We start from the raw sequence: 15,117 nt of genomic DNA on the forward strand, positions 1-15,117 counted from the left end.
AATATCTAAACCACCTCCATACCATCCACACAAGCTCTCACGAGCAACCCCACCAGGCTAAAATAAATATTTTAGCTTGGCAAATAGTTTTCCTCTCATTAAAAGGCAAACATAATTAGGATGTCGAGCGCCGAGGCGAGTGGCGGCTGCAATCACTCCAGCTTTGGTTGATTAAAAGTAACGAAGCTGCTATTTTTGAAAAGCACATTCCCTTCCACAGGGCCTGAACAGGGTTATTTTGGAAATATATGTATCCATGGAAAGTTGGCATCTCTGCCTGCAAAATTCCCCAGCCAGGAGGGGATGCGCTCAGTGGGGGCTGTGGGTCCATGGGATGGGGGGTCATGAGAAAAGTGGGAATTCTTTTGCTGTGAGCAATCAGGGGTGTAAAGCTCACTGTGGCAAGAACATGGAGACCTTGGAAAGCTGAGGGAATCATCATGGAATCATGGATGGTTTGGGTTGGAAGGGACCTCAAAGTTCACCTCGTGGGCAGGGACACCTTCCACCAGACCAGGGCTGTTCCAAGCCCCATCCAACATTCCAGGAACGAGGCAGCCCCAGCTCATCAGGGCAAGCTGCTCCAGAGGAATGGAGGAAAGAAGGAAAAAGCAGAACAGGAGAGAAGAGCTCCCACCAGAGATGCTGTCCCCTCTGCAGGATCTGGTACCGACACAAGAGCAATAGACAGGAGGAGACACAACCGTTCTGAGGGTCCCAGAATTATTTTGTTTGGAAAAGCCCTCTGAAGGCATCAAGCCCAAGCATTAATCCCACTCTCAAACCCCACCACTGGCCCCTGTCAGACCTACAAGCCATCCCACAAGGATGTCCTTCTCATTATCGAGACATTTTTTTACTTTAAGGTGAATTTAAGCATCCTGCTAACACATGAGGCACAAGGAAATCAAGGATGAATTCTTATTCCAGAGCCTCAGCATCCAGACAGAGCTGTCAACACAACACACCCCCCTCCAACTCCTATCCAAGCTGCTGCTCTGTTCAGCATAACTGAATTATTAACTTGCAATGCATATAATAATTAACAGCCAAAACTTAATCATGGCAAATCTCAGGGAGCACTAACTGGAGGTGGGGGGAAGGCAGTGATGGGCATTCCACAGCAGGGATGCTGCGCTAGGAATTTGCATCTGCCCGATCCCACATCCCACAGCTCCTCTGGGCTTTGGGGCTTCGATGTAGCGTGGCTGAATTTGGGCACAGAACAACCTCCCAGTCAGCGCTGTCCCCCTTTGTACCAAAGTTATGCCGCGCCTAAGAAACATCCAGTTACTCCTGAACAGTCGGGGATCCCAAAAAATCGGTGTTGTGCCTGGAGCACATCACACACCTGCACAACGCCACCTCTCCCACCCAACGCTGTCCCGGGAGCAACAGCTGGAAAACCAAACCCTGCGAGGCATCCCTCGCTCCCAAAGCACATCCCCGGGCAGCCAGCGAGGAGCAGAGAGGTCACCGACCCCTCGGCGAGCCCCAGCTGGGAAAATCCTGGTGGGAAACCAATGCCAGGCACGGCCGGTGGAATGCTGCTCAGAACTGCCCCAAACTCCCCCGCCGGAGCGTCCCAGCGGCGGCCGATAAGGAAGAGGAGCCAGCCCAGCCCGGCTCCTTTACCCCGGGGCTGACACTGCCTGGGTGTCAACCGGTGTCCATCGTCCCCACTGTGACAGTGCCAGCGGGACGTGGGGGACAAGGCGTGTGCGGACCCACGGAGGGCAATGCACACCCGGCACACGGCATCTGCCACGGAACGGGGACACGGAGCCACGCGTGCCGCGGTCACATCCACACCCCGGCGCACCCCACGGCAGCGGGGACACGGGGCAGGGACGCGAACACCGGGGGAAAAGGCGGCCACACACACAGGGGACACAGTCATATAGAGTCACCCACACAAGGGACACGCTACACGCACAGAGTCACACACACACACAGAGGACACAGTCACACACAAACAGGGGACAAGTGACATGCACAGCCACCCAGGACACGCACACGGAGGGCACACGACACAGCGTGACACACTCAGACACAAACAGGAAACACACAGTTACACAGGACACTCACAGCCGCACACACGCGGTGCCACAGTGTCACACACGGACACTCGCACACACACAGAGGACACTTGGCACACGGTCACAAGCGCACCCGGTGTCACACACGGGACACAAACACTCACAAACATTCACACTCAGCTCTCCCCAGCCGCCTCCCCGCGCTCCGCCGCCGGCTCACCCCGACCCTCCGCCACCACCGCCGCCCTCCTCCCGCCGCCACCGCCGCAAACTTTTCCCCGGCGGCCCCGCAGCCCGCGGGGAGCCGCTCCCATCCCCGGCATCCCCCGGGCTCGCCCAGCTCCCGGCTCTCACCTGCGCTCGCTCCCACACCGGGAGCACCGGGACCGGCCCCGCTGCGCTCCGAGCGCGCCTCCGCCGGCACGGGCCGCGCGCGCCCGCCCGCGCTGACGTCACAGGGCGTGGCCGGGGCGTGGCCGGGAGCGCGGGGGACGCGGGGGGGAATGCTCGTGTAAAACACGTGGGGAGGTGGGGGGAAGGATGGGAAAACGGGGATGGGGGAGCGGGTGGGAGCGTCCTTGCGAAAATCACAAGCCCGCCCAGCCCGGTGGTGAGGGTGGGCACTCTCATGGTGGGCAGCTTGGGTTTTTTAAGGGGTTTATGCCCACCCCTCCTACTCCCCCTTTTTTTTTTTGGCCGTTTTTGTCACGGAAGCGAAGCTGCGAAACCCTAGTAAAGCAGAAATCCCGCCCCTGTTGCTCTCCGAGGGTGGGAAAGGCAGGAGAAACACGGAGAAAAACGCTGAACTCTGATTTCTTGCGTTAAGCACGGTCGGAGAGGGGCTTCCAAGCTTCCCAGAGCACCCAACGCCGGAAAAAGGGGGTTGCGCTCCCTGAAATCCCCTAGGTTGAAGGAACACCCCGCCCTGGGGTTGTGCTGCCCGGCTGGGATGCGAGGTTAGGAAATGGGATACGAGGAGCACCAACACAACAGGACAGGGATAGATACGAAGTGCACCCGCAGACGGTGGCCACCAACACCACCACAGTAGCCATCTCCCTTTGGAACACCCTTTGGAAAAGCAGCTGAGCGAGAAATATCGGAGCAGATGGATCCGGGCTATTCGAGCCGCTGCTCTTCCCACCCCCCTCCTTGTTTTTTCCTGGGTTTAATCGGGATTTGATGATTAAATTTCCTCTTCCTGGTGCTGGCTCCTCCTGCGCCCAGCGCGGCAGAAGGGGATGGAGGTTTGGCCAGGCTGAGACGAAAGTGAGGTGGCAACAGGGTGGCTGCGAGTCCTTAGGTGGCCAGACGCCATCCCGGGGGTCAGCTGGGGCTTCCCAGCCTCATCCAAGCCTTTTCCTGGCTTCCCAAAACAAGCCACACAGAAGCACTTCAAAGCACCCTTGGGAGCTCTTTTCTGCAGCATTGTTTTGGGAGCTTTGGGGTTTCTCCAAGGTGAACTCCCTGCAGCTGGATAACCTGGTTCTCTAACTGCAACAGGGCATTTCCATCTCATTTTGCCAGTGGAAAGCACTGGCATGGCACCTGGGATGCAGCTGGGCTGGGTGCTGCCCCCATCCATGCCTTGGCACTGAGCCTGGGGTGCTCCCGTCCCTCTGCTCCTGCAGAACTCTCATTAAAATCAGTATTTGAGTTGCTGGTTTATTCCTCTTTTCCACCTTGCCCAACTTTTGGGTACTGGGAAGTCCAAACTTATTCCTGTCTTAGGGTGGCACCTTGAGCAGCTCTGGGGATAAAAGTGGGCTGGAGGAGATATATGACAATCTGCAGTTTCAGCTCATGATCCCCTGGGAAAAACCACATCTCCAAGTGGGAAAACTGTGCTTGGAGTCCATTAAAAATCAGCAATTTGTGGGTGACAACTGTTGCTTATCCTGGGAGCAGCTTTCCCAGTGCTCAGGATGTGCCTTGGGCACGTTGCTGGTGCCGAGCCTGGGATGGAGAGATGAGCATTCCATCTGCATCCATCCCAAATTGAGCAGTTTGCAATGCCCAGGAGCAGCTCAGAGCAAAAAAGCAATACCAGGGAGCAATTAGCCCAGGACAAAGTGCCCTAAGGAGGTCAGGCTTTTCTGTGGGGCTGGGATTGCATCCTGCAGGAATTACACGGCAAAGTTCATTCCTCTGTGCGTTCCCCTCTGTGGTGTTTCTCAGGCACAAATCCGGGTGGAAATTGTTGGCCTGAGCAGTTCTTAGTAACAGGGCTGGTCCAGGATGACATTCCTGTGGGTCAGGTATGTGAGTGTAACCAGCTTTTTTTTGGGAAGAGAGCAGCTCCTTTTTGCTCTGATGCTGCCTTGAGAATTGCAGACAGGAGCTGGACATCTGGACCTGGGTCTGATGGCCCCCAAACTCAGCACCACCAATCCCCTCCCCAGGGCTGGAGCACGGATCCTCCTCACCAGGAGGATCATGGAAGGGCAAAATTGTGGAATGGTTTAAATCCCATCTCATTCCAAATCCTGAAGGGCAGGACTCTCACACAGAAACAGCTCAGCCATGAACCCCGAGCTCCCAAAACCTTCCAGAAGGGAATGCTCCCAAACCTGAACCTGATAAAAGCCGCTTCCACATGGAATATCCAAACTCCCCAGCCCTCGGTGGGAGTTCCCGTGCTCTGTGTTTGTTGGGAGCACTTTTTCCATGATCCTGCAGTTTTGGTAGGAATCCGTGAATCCCTTCGTCTGGATCATGCCATGGATGGCCTTCCAGAGCTGGGGAAGCGCATGCTTGGCTGCCAAGGTACGTTTAATAACGCTTGGTTAGTACAGCACTCCCAGCAAACTCCCCGGGGCGAGCTCTTCCCCGGCCAATCTTCCTCTTGCTGTGAATTAATTACAGCCCTGATGGTTAATGACGAAGGAGAGGGATAACTGGCAGGGTTTGATGTCCCTCTTCTCCTGTGGAAGCTGAGTTATTGACTCCTTCCCAGGAAGCAGCAGCTCTTTGTTTGCATCCCGAGGCAGGGATTGTGGCTCCGGAGCACTGCTGCCACAGGCAGCGCTTCCAGGTGTTTGCTCAAAGGCACTCAGCGTTTCGGCGCTGGATAAAGCCATTAAATTCCAACAAGATTTATTCTGTAGGTACAACATTCCCGCCTCAAAGCCAATTACCCACAGAGGTGCCTCGTAAACGAGGCTCACCACGTTTGGAACTGACAAACAAAGCCTCTGCCAGGCTCCCCACATGGATTATTTCTGCTTCGTTTTCAGAATTCCATTATGCCGGGCTGGAATTAAAGCAGGGCGGATTTAGTCCTCCGACAGCCGTCTCCACAGGCACCAACCTGATTTCCCTTGTAGCTAGGAGTCTGAGGATTTATTCCCCCTCCATCCATCACAATGGCTGAAGGCAGCAATTCCCTACATGATATTGGCAAGCCTGGCCTCTGCTTTTGCCAGAGGGCAGGGCTGGATGGGATGTTGGGAAGAAATCCTTCCACGTGAAGGTGGAGAGGCCCTGGCACAGGGTGCCCAGGGAAGCTGTGGCTGGATCCCTGGAAGTGTCCAAGGCCAGGTTGGACATTGGGGATGGGAGCAACCTGGGACAGTGAAAAGTGTCCCTGTCCTTGGTAAGGGGTGGAATGAGCTTCAAGGTCACTTTCCAACCCAAACCATTCCATGATTCCATGATTCATAAATCTGTGGTCATGATGGTGCCAAAGGGGAGGGTAAACTGTGGGAAGGGGGGCTGATATCACCTGTGATCACCCCTGGATGGGGTTTTTGAGGTGACAGGAACACCTGGCCAGGTAACAACCACTTCCTGCTAATAACAGGGATTAGTTTTATAAGCCCTGATGAGTACGTGCACAGAGCAAAGGACAGAGCTTCCGGAGAGGCTTTTAATATCTTTGGCTGCCTGACATCAGCTGAGAGAATGAATGAACAAAGGACAGCAGAGAGCTGGAGGGGAGAGGTGAAAGAGCTTCAGGGATGGGTCTTGCACCTTCTCTGCTCCTCAGGGTAAATCCTGCAGTGTCCTTCCCACGCTGCTCTCAGCCTTGCACACAGATCCTGCCCTCACCACACCCCTCATCCCTGACAGGGAACAAATCCCACCTGCTGCTCTTCCCTGTGCGAAGGGATGGGTTTTGGATAGCTTTGCACCAACCTCCCTCCTCCTGGAAGACTATTCCACATGGCAAAGTTCTTTATTATAACCCAAATCCTAGAATTCTGGAATGGTTTGGGTTGGAAGGGACCTTAGAGCCCATCCCATTCCACCCACTCTCATGGGCAGGGACACCTTCCACTGTCCCAGGGTGCTCTAAGCCCCAGTGTCCAACCTGGCCTGGGACACTCCCAGGGATCCAGGGGCAGCCACAGCTTCTCTAAGCACCCTGTGCCAGGGCCTGCCCACCCTCACAGGGAACAATTCCTTCCCAATATCCCATCCATCCCTGCCCTCTGGCAGTGGGAAGCCATTCCCTGTGTCCTGTCCCTCCAGGGCTTTGTTCAAAGCCTCTTTCCAGCTCTCTTTTTGGTAACCAAAGTCCTTCCTTTAAAGCCACCATTCCCAGTAAATCACCCACTTCCTTTTTTTTCGTCACCCTTTAGAAGCCAAGGAATCTCTGTCCTCACCTCCCAGGCTGTCTGGCCAGGCTCACAGCAGCAAGACCCACGACCCACGAGTTAAAGCTGCTCTTCCCCTTTTCCCTTTGCTCCCCGAGTCCCATCCCACAAAATAAAACAGCTTTTGTTCCCACTGGAGATGCTCCTGGCAACAGAACCACGGAAGCTGCAAAAAAAATTAAATGAATAAAAAAAAAAATTCCCAGACTCAATGACAGCTCTATCTAAAACCAACCAGCAGGATGAGGCTGTTTTATCATCGTTAGGGGAGAGAGAGCTGGGCTAATGGGAACAGGGAAATCATTGCTGCTTATGATGGCTTCCCAGATGGATAAATGCCTAGCAGAGGGGGGAGGCAAAGGGGGATACAGTTGTTGATGCATCCTTGTGAATCTTGACGTGAGAATGAGATGGCTCCAACTTCCTCCCTCCGTGCACCAACAGATTCCAGATTGTGGGATTTCTGCAGTCAGGCTCCGGCAGATTTCTGTGGGCCTGGAAAAGGCCCAGGGTTTGCAGGAGGGAGTTAGAGAAGCAGAAAGTCCTGTTTTTCAGCCAAGAATACTTCTGTCTTTAGCTAAACATCCTAGGCTGCCTTTCCGTGCCCCTCAGAGACTCAGAGCAGCCATTTCTCCACCTCTTTTGTGGTTGCTGATTCCCAAATTTTGCCTCCACATCTAAAGATTCTCTGAGGCAAAGAATGGGGAGCAAGAGCCATTTAATGGTGCTGCCAAGGGATGCACCTTTATTTATTATGATAATTTCTTCCCTTCCCTCAGATCACTGCCAGAGCCTTTCCACTTTTCTAGACAGCTCCGTGGTAAAACGGGGGGAAAGTTTCCTTCCTTAAGCAGTGTAAGACACAATAATTCCCCGTGTTCAGTGACAAACAGCCTCATTTATGGCTGTTGCTGAGCTCCTGCATTAATCAACGGGGTTAATTGAATTGATGACTGTGCTGGCTTGTGTTCAGGGCAGCTGCTTCACATCATTAGCCCCATTTAACCAGAGCATCTGCCTGTGCTCATTTCCACCTGGATTTCCACCCTGGCTGTCCCAACTAGACACCAGAGTGGCTTGGGACAGGGACAGGCATTTTGAAGACCCTGGTACAAATACAGGGAAAGCTCAAAACAAGCAGTATTTTCTATAAATTCATCCCAGGAATACTGGGTGGAAGTGTCCCGCGATAAAAGCAGAGGGTAAAAGTATCAGCACCCTTGGCTACCTGCTATCCACATTGGAAAAGGGCTCAGGACTGAAAAAATAAAGGAGAAAATGAGAATTCCCTGGTTTTTAGAGGCAGAGGAAACAGGGAGAGAGGAATTAGACCAGGTTGGGCAGGGATTGGAACAATCTGGTCTAGTGGAAGGTGTTCCTGCCCGTGGCAGCGGGGAGAAGAAGATGAGCTTTAAGATCTCTTTCTAAGCTATCCTGGGATTCTCTGATCAGCCCCATGTAGAACAGCAAGGACACAGTGCAGAAACTTGCAAGTGTGCCTATAATTCAGAGTATTTCCAGTGATTTCAGGTGATCCCAAGCCCAGCTTGAGGGGCTAACAAGTCTTTCAGCCCAAAACTGTGTTGAGATAAAACTGTGGACATTTATTGTCAGGACCAGGGGACAAAGCAGTGATGCTGATGCTCAGATTTCCCTCATTTCCCCTGGCAGGGTTTGAAATCCATAACCACTTTCCCTACTTCACTGCATCCTGGAGCAGCCCCCAAGGACGAGGAGGTAGTGGCTGTTTTGCCACACAGGTGCCTGTCCTGGGTGGTTTTTCCACAATAACAGGGACAAAGAGCATCCCAAGTGAGTTTTATCACTCTAAAATGATGTTAAATATCAGCTGCCAGGTACAGCTCCAGACACTGCCCTGCCCGTGGCTCTCCCAACAAAGCCTGGCTTGTCCAAAGCTCTGCCTGCCTGAGATTTAAGCCAGTCAGAGATAACCACTTGGCTGTTCCTTCCCTCAGTGCCTCCTCTGGCCTGGTGGAACACACTTCCTTTCTGTGCTGCCGGATTTGCTTTTCAATGCCCCATTATGTCCCAAGGTCACGGCGGATCGAGGAGTTTGCTGGGCTGCCCTGCAAAGAAACCGAGTCACAAGAATTATAGATATATTTTTTTCCCCTTCCATTTAATAACAGCGTGTGCTGAGCCTGAATTGCTTTCTTTAAGCATGTGAAGGAGAGCAGCGAGCACTCGGCTCCGCGTTTTTCTTGGCACTCCTGCCTTTCTAAGCCCATTATTTGCCCTCCTTTTCTCCAGCAAAGAAATGCCCAGTTCTTTTCCAGCTGGCAAGTGCCAGGATCTCATTTAGCTCCCAGTGCCACGGGATTATTAGCATGGGTGTTAAGAGACCCTCCCTGCAATAACAGTGGCCACCAGCCCATAAGCTGAGCTTGCCACCAGTACGAATGGCATGATTCCCATCTTAGAAGTGGGGAAAATGGAGCGAGGTAGCATTTATCAGGCTGCTTCTGTTGTGGTGGGCACCCTGTGGAAAAGATTCGGGATTTGTGTGGTCTCTTCATGCCAGGGATGGAGCAGCAGATGGGAGCAGCAGGGTGTTGGGGCAAAATGTTGGTTTCTTTGGAAGCAGCAGTGGAATGCCCGCTGGCTTTAGCCACCAGCCACGGCACGGCCAGGGCTCTGCAGACAGTCAGAGCCAGAGCTGGAGCCTGTCTGGTGGCGTCCCCTTGCCAGCTGCTTTGTACTATTAATTATGGCCATGAGTCTGCAGGGTTTCCAAGCTCTGTGGCTCCAGTTTGCCATGTGGGAAGGAGCTGGGATGCAAGCTGAATTCCCTTGCGACGCTTCCCGACACGTCCCGCATTATTTATGCCTCTGAAAATGCTCAGATCCATCTGGGGTGATGCTTACAAAGGATCCTCAGAGAAGCTTTTTTTTGTGGGACAGTGTTTCATGGGGTGCAGAAACCTTCTTCCCCCTGGACACGGCATTCCCGTTTCTGCCAAGGCTTTGGCTGCAAAGCCAAACAGCCTAACCGGTTTTCCACCTGTGAATTTTTGGCAGATCTCCTGACAAAAAGCCAAGGGCGAGCAGTTCTTGGGCACTGGCAAGATGTCCCTGGAAACCTCTCTGCAATCTTCCAAAGGTGAGGTTTATGCAATTCCTTCTCTGTTAGAAATCTCACCTCACTGGCTATGAGTTTCCATCAATTCTCGGTGCTGATGTTTGCTGAAGGTGAGATCCAAGCCACCACACTTTCTGAGGAGTTGAGGATTTGGAGGTCTTGTCCAGCCTTCACAATTCTGGGTTTCTATTTACAAATCAGATCTGACACAAGGATAAATCCATCCTGGTGAAATTTTATATGGAAAAAATCTGTAAATGTCTTGGCAAAGAAAAAAGACTTATTAAACACCAGAAAACCCACATCAAGGGAGATGTAAAAGTTATAAACATCCCCAAATCCATTGCTGGGTGAGTTTTTTGGGAGATTTTGAGACATGGAAGGAGCAAGTAAACGAGCTGGGATTTTACCCTCTGCATGCACAAACGTCTCCAGCACGGTGGAAAGCTTGATCAATAATTGAGTGAGAAGCCACGTGGCTCAGAGCTCTCACAAAGCACAGCCTGAGCATCCAATATTTATTTTCAAGCCTTAAATAATGCATTTGCAAATGCTTCTAACTGGATATTTTAAGGCAAACAAATTTATGTCATGAAAAGTTAATTGGCAAGAGCATCTCCAAAGGAAAATCACTGGCAACCATGGGAAACACCCCTCAGCTCCTCAACACTCAATTGATCCTGTTCTTCCTCGTAAATTAGGGGGCAATTCCATAATTTCTAATTAAGGAATCATTTGCTATCAATTAGCCCATGTAAGTAGATTTCACTCATTCCCCAAGCTAAATCACTTAAGCCCTGGCATTTCCTCCTCGCTGCTGCAGCGCCAGCGGCCAGTGGAGTGGGAATGGGAGGCAAGGGATGCTTCCTTCAGCCCTTTCCCAAGGGAGCTGGGTGGGATGGGTCCACCCCCACAGATTAATTCACCCTGCAGACGTGTGGCAGCTGCTGTAGGCAAACAGGGGAAAAAAATCACCGTTGTGCAGGGAGGTGGAATGGGTTGGACTTTGGTGATCCAAGTGGTTTGCTTGCAAGTTGGAATATTCTGTGGTGGGAGGTGGTGGGAGTTGCATGGTATGGAGGGGAGGGATATGTCACAGGTGGCCCTCAGAGGGGTCCTGGGGCTTAGGCAGGTGGAGCTATTACCGTTAAGGATAACTTGAGCTGGAGGTGAAGGGAATGAAGGTGCTGCACTGCCTGCTCCCAGGCACTGCTGCATCCCAAAACACTGCTCAGCATGGGCAGGAGCTCTGGAGGAATGACCTTGGCCAGGGCTGGCACCTTCCCACAGGTGTTTGCTTCCACCTTGGCAGCAAATAAAAGGTTTGCTGTTAAATCCAGCACGGCTCCAAAGCTGACATGTTCCCTCCCCACCTTGTCCTTCAGCCCCCCTGTTCCAAGGAATGAGTAAACACAGCCAGGGACACGAGGACTGCAGCTTCCAGTTTTCCTGCCCCAGCCTCATCCCTCAAGTTACAAACTTGGGGAGCAGAGCTGGCTGCAGCATCCCCAGCCACCCTGGGTACCCCAGCCCCCAGCTCTGGGATGAGCTGCTGCCACATCAGGCTTCTTATAAAACCCAAAGAGATAAAGGTGAGATAAGATAAAATAAGAAAGGTTCATAACCTCTCATCACAGGACAAGATTTCTCATCTCCAGACAGGCTCTCTTGCCTCTGATGTTTATTTGCTGTTCAAGCCAGCATCCAGCACAAGATGAGTTACCTCCACTGGGATTTCAACTTGGTCTAATCAGAAGAAATTGGTTTTGACAGCTTTGTGATGGAAACACTTTGGGCCAAACTCACCCCTGGTTGAAGCTCTCTGGGGTCCCTGGGGCTGGATTTGGCTCTGGCTGGCTGGGGAAATTAAAACCAGGAATAAAAGGTCTGAAAACAGAGTAACCTGAATCCAAAAACAGGTAACAAGGGATGGCTTAGCCCATAACAGTCTCAGGAGCTTAGAGGGTAATGGGGAGAGCCAGCAGCAGGGAGAGGCTGGCTGTAGCTGCATGAGCTGTGTGACGTTGATGTTATCCCCTCCAGGGCTTAGGCTGACACAAACACAGGCTTAAAAATCATAAACTAATCCCAAATGCTCCCATGCAGACTGAGCTGACCTGGAAGAACCAGTGCTACCACTTCTCCAGGAGTTATTTCTTCCTGGGCTTTAGAGAGAAGCAGGGTCATGCTGACACAGAGCCCTCAACACCCAAGTGTTGCTCCTCAATTCGTTTCTCGTGGCAAAACATTTGGACTAAGGGAGGTTTCCCCAGCCAGCAAGATTTGCAGGAGGTGGGAGGAGTGGGGAAGCACAAATGTGTTTTTCATGCCTTGCTGCCCTCAGTTCAAAAGGCTTTCACCTCCCCAGGAGCACGTTCACCATTCCTATCTAGTCCCAGCAGCTCTCGTGCTCGTCAGGAGCTGGGACAAACAGGAAAGCATGGAATTACTTTGATCCCAGCCTTTAATATCTCAAGGCCTTATGTTACTCTTGGATTGTGGGAGCTTGATGCTGTCAACACAAGGATTTTTCCTTGGAGCCTGGTTGAGGTATCAGGCCCATTTGGATCCAGCTCCACCAACCCTTCTGATTTGGGTCCAAAAACTCTTTTTTCCTCCTTGGAGGGTGGGGAATGGGTGAAAGATAAACATTTCTAAGGCAAAACTGTTCCATTTTGCTTCATGGCTTTATCTTCAAGTAGACCCACACAAAAGGTAGTAGAATCCTGTATGCCTGTATCCATCCCAACCCATCCTAGATGGATATCAGGGCTGTGGTAGTGGCAAAAGCAGCCTGGATGTAAGAGCAGCTGGAATGAGATAGGGTTGCCACAGATGTTTTCACAACACAAACTAAATTTGGGATGAAAAGACCACTTTAAAAAATTTGTCAGCAATTACGTCTGAGCATCGTAAAACTTGAGAAAAGCATAAATCTGACAGGAATTTATAGGTTACAAAAATACCCTCATCTCACTCTCCTTTTCATCCCTGTTTTTCTGCCCATAATTCACGCACTCAGGCTTCATTAAAGACTCCAGTAAATCATTCCCAGGGTCAGAAGCTCGCCAGTTTGCCTACAGCTTAATGGCACCTTCCACTTGACTCTTGTTTTCTTTATTTTCTTCACACTGCAGGAAAATACTCCAGTCTGACTGACTTAAAATCAGTGGGAGGAGCATGGATAATGGGAATGGGAAGTTTAGCCCTGGCCCATTTTGTAATTAGCACACTGAGGGCTCATGGACTTTTAGGATATGCTTATTGAAACATATATAAAGTGGTATTTGTTATGTGTGTGTATATATTATACACAGCCCAGAGAAAGCTGTGGATGTTCCATGTATGGAATTGTTCCAGGCCAAGTTGGACAGGGTTTGGATAGTGGAAGGTATCCCTGCCCAGGGCAGGGGTGTAACTGGATGGGCTTTGGAGTCCCTTCCCACCCCAAACCACTCTGGTGCACACTTACTTTAAAGTAAATTAAATCCTCCCTGTCTCTCACCAAACCAACAGCACAGAACTGGACTTTTGCTCTTTTGGGTCACCAGTCCCTCTCCAGATCTCAACCAACACCTCTGGAACCTGCTGGAGCACCAGTTCAACAAATACAGATCCCCTGGTGGATTTCCCCAGCCCTGGAAAGGAACTGTGACCCTCATGGACAGGAGAGAAAGAGTTAATTTGAGACCTGGCAAAGATCGTGATGGGCTTTCAGGTGCCCATATCACTCACTTTGAGACTTTCACTTGGTCCTGAAAAAGCAATTCAGTTCCCTGCTTTCCATCCCTCCACACCACCTCTGGCTCAGGTGGGATTTTCATTAAGGCTTTGTGAAACTGGTCTTGGGAGGGAATCATCAGAGCTGTCAAGCCCTCAGCGATGCTCAGCCTCCCTTCCTCTGCAGGCTTTGCTGCACCAGCCCGGGGGAGCAGCAAATTTGGGTGATTCAGGGGCAGCCAGACTTCAAGCAGAGCGTGATCACCTCTCCTGATTAGTGTCATGCTTCACTGGCCTTCCTGACTAATTCACCATTAACACAACCCCTGGCTCTTTGGTAGGCAGACGTGGTGTATCACTTACTGAGTGCATAAAACTCTCCCTTGGGGTTTTTCCCAATTTTTTGGGAGTGGGAAGAGGGCTGACTGTGCAGCCTCAAAGCAGATCATGGTGTCCCATGATGGAGCAAGGGCTGGCACACAAACAAGGAACAGGAATGGCATCTCCACAGGACTAAAGGTATCTTGGCCCAAAGGAGCAGTGGGGTGCTCCTCCTCCACCGGTTTAGGAGAATCTCCCAAGAAAATGAGGACTGATCCCCTTCCCTCCGTGGCAATGTGGCTCCAAAACTTTGTGGCCCAAAGGGGAGAAGTTGTGGCTACACCTGGAGGCTGCTTCCTCTCTAGCCTTGTTCCAGGAGCCTGGATGGCTCCTTATCCACACACAAGGGCTGCCAGACTCCATTTCGGCTACCCCAGTGGCTTTCACACACGGCTCAAAGGGCAATTTTCAGTTTACAAACACACCTCTCCCGATGGAGCCTGAAACGGGACACATTCATTGTTCAATGCACGTGGGCGGCCACAGGAATGCAGAAGAAATTGCAGAGTGGACCCAGGATCATGAAAACTCGTTAATTCTTGGCTCCTTCACCGCTGCACAGTCTGGGCTCTTTTCGGTTCAGTTTAATCTAATCTGCATTGGAAGAGCTGCCCCCGAGGAGGGGAGGATCAGGAACAACTGTTCTCCCAGCTCGGATTGTGATGTGATTTCCCAGAGCAGTGATGGGTAGGACGAGAAGCCTTTTCCAAAGTGCTGCTCAAAATGATCGAGGGTGTGAATTTGTGCCCAGCACCTCTGAGCCCTCAGGTGAATCTGCTCTAATGACAGCAAAACTCCTTTTCCCAGAAGGGGCAGGTACTATTGTTGCTTCATATGCAGTAAAGTTTTACAACTTGCTGTAAAAGGAGGCACAGACGTTGGTTTTTTCCCCCCCAAAAAATTCCCCATTCAGTAGCAGTCAGAGGGAGCTTTCCCCCCGGGCTCCATCCACATTTGTGCTTTATAAATACCTGTCCTTGAGGCATAGATTCCCCATCCTCCCCCGAGTGCCCTGGACATGATCACAGACTCATTAGGCTTAAATTCCTAACGTGGACCAGAGCCAGGAGAGACTAAAAAGACTCGTTTTGGATCTCCTCATCGGGTCAGGAAAGGAAAGAAAGCATCAATCTGTTGTTTTGCCCTTGCCAGGAGCCCCTTTCCTGCAGACTCCGGGTCGCACTCTGCCTGCAGAGAAAGGCCAAGGAGTTTCGGGATGCTGAATGCGATGCTATCCCGCCAGCTGTCCTCCTCAGGTGGTTTCGGGGTAAGAATTTCT

General features: G+C 51.6%; 1 protein-coding gene across 2 annotated transcripts in view; it reads right to left on the bottom strand.

Moving 5' to 3' along the window:
• The window catches only part of SH3BP4 (SH3 domain binding protein 4), a 32,652-nt gene extending 30,181 nt beyond the window's left edge, over positions 1-2,471 (bottom strand). Inside the window, exon 1 of one of the 2 annotated variants that reach the window (XM_033064717.2) lies at positions 2,394-2,471. The gene's annotated coding sequence lies outside the window, so the exon portion shown is untranslated. The remainder of the gene's footprint in view (positions 1-2,393) is intronic. The other variant, XM_033064718.2, reaches the window with a different exon arrangement.
• Positions 2,472-15,117: the final 12,646 nt, after the last annotated feature.

This window comes from Catharus ustulatus, chromosome 7 (assembly GCF_009819885.2).
Source record: "Catharus ustulatus isolate bCatUst1 chromosome 7, bCatUst1.pri.v2, whole genome shotgun sequence".
In the NCBI taxonomy this organism is placed as follows: domain Eukaryota; kingdom Metazoa; phylum Chordata; class Aves; order Passeriformes; family Turdidae; genus Catharus; species Catharus ustulatus.